Source organism: Eschrichtius robustus, chromosome 7 (assembly GCF_028021215.1).
Source record: "Eschrichtius robustus isolate mEscRob2 chromosome 7, mEscRob2.pri, whole genome shotgun sequence".
Classification (NCBI taxonomy): domain Eukaryota; kingdom Metazoa; phylum Chordata; class Mammalia; order Artiodactyla; family Eschrichtiidae; genus Eschrichtius; species Eschrichtius robustus.
The window spans coordinates 45,733,618-45,735,379 of NC_090830.1; positions in this window are offsets into that span (position 1 = coordinate 45,733,618).

The window sequence follows — 1,762 nt, forward strand, 5'->3', positions numbered from 1 at the left end:
CTTCTGGGTTTCTCATGCATGTTTTCGATGTAGGAAGATGCCCTTGAACCTGGAGATTTGGGACCCATGGGACGGGTACCATGCAGTATTACTTTAAAGCGTCTGCGTTTGCTCACCGAACCTCACCAAACCCCTCAGCCCCAAGAGTGTCCACCCTTATGTCTCAATCAGTTGCGGGTCTAGATATGGTCAATCCAGGTGGCATCACAGCGCCTGAACGAATTTTGTAAGAATTTCTCTCCCTTTCACTGTCTTTGTTTCACGGGTTTTTAAAATTAATTGAGTTTTATAATGGGGTTTAGCTGCTTTTCACTGCTGTGTTTATGCAGCTTTACACCCACTTGACTCACTTACAGAGAGATATCAATACATAGGTTTTAAGATTCTTACTAGTCAGATATAATCTTGGGCGGTGAATAGGGGGTGTTGAGTCCAGTTCCCTGAGCAAGGAGTAGGTCTTGTCTATTACGTATTGGGTTTATGGAACGGTATCTGAGCTAATTTGAAACCCTTGTTTTATGCATCACCCCACCTCACCTTTCCCGTTAGGCAGCCATAGTGTGTTTTCTAACCGTGTGAATCTGTTCTGTTTTGTAATTCAGTTCAAGGGTAGCGGTTTTTACATTCCCTCTATAGGTGATAACTTATGATAAGTGTCTTTTTCTGTGTGACTTATTGCACTTAGAATCGTCGTACCTAAATCCACTCATCATGCTGCTACTAGCCTTATGACGTTGATTTCATGGCTGAGTGATATTCCATTGTACATAAGGACCACAACTTCTTTATCCATTTTTCTCTTTCCTGGGATATTTAAGGTGTAACGAAGTGGAGGTTCTTGTCAACAGAGCAGCCCTAAACTTTGGGGTGCTTGTGTCTTGCTGATTTTTAGTTTTCCCAATTTATACGCCCATGAGTGGAAGTGCCCTATGCTCTCTAAGCTGAGTTTTGTAAATGTTTCAGGACACACCGTACACTTCTCCAGAGTGGCTGTTGGCAATTTACATCCCGCCCATCAGCGTAGCAAGGCTCCCGTTTCTCCGTGGCCTGTCCTGCATTTCTGGTTTTGACACTTTACTCAGCATGGCCCTTTTGACCGATGGGAAGCGAGACTTCTTTGTAGCGCTGATTTGCCTTTCCAGGTTGCTTGGTTGGCCAAAAAGGGCGTATGCGTTTTTTCCTGAATATATTCAGGAAAAAACGCATACGCCCTTTTTGGCCAAGGGCATCATTGTCGAGGTTTTGTCGCTTTTCCTGTGCTTTAAAGGCGATTCGAATCTGCCTCCTGAAATCTGTTTCCTGCAATTCTGCCTTGCTTTCAAATCCTCTTTGTTGCCTTCCCTCAATATATTTGTAGACGAGAGTTATCATTTATAAGTCTGCAGGTTTGTGAATTGCAGTGCCCCCGAGCTCCATTTTTCAACTCGCTCTCTTGGGAGCTGGCCGCAAAAGCGCAGGATTGCTTTAGGCCCTATTCTGCTTCCGGGCGGCAGACTGAGCCTGTGGTTAATTCTTCTTCCTGATGGGAAAATAGAGTGACCTGTGCCTGTCCCAACACCTAGAGCTAGTCTCTCATTGGTTCCCCGTCTTCCCGTTCACCCTCAGTTCAAATTGCCACCTGTATGGAACAGGAGGTTAAAGGTGCTGATTCTCCAAGGAGGGAGATTGCTAGTAAAGCGGCTGGAATGGCGAACCCGAGCACAAGGAGACGAGAAATGAGGTGCGTTTTAGAAACCTTTCCCAATCACTCGGTGGACCGTCT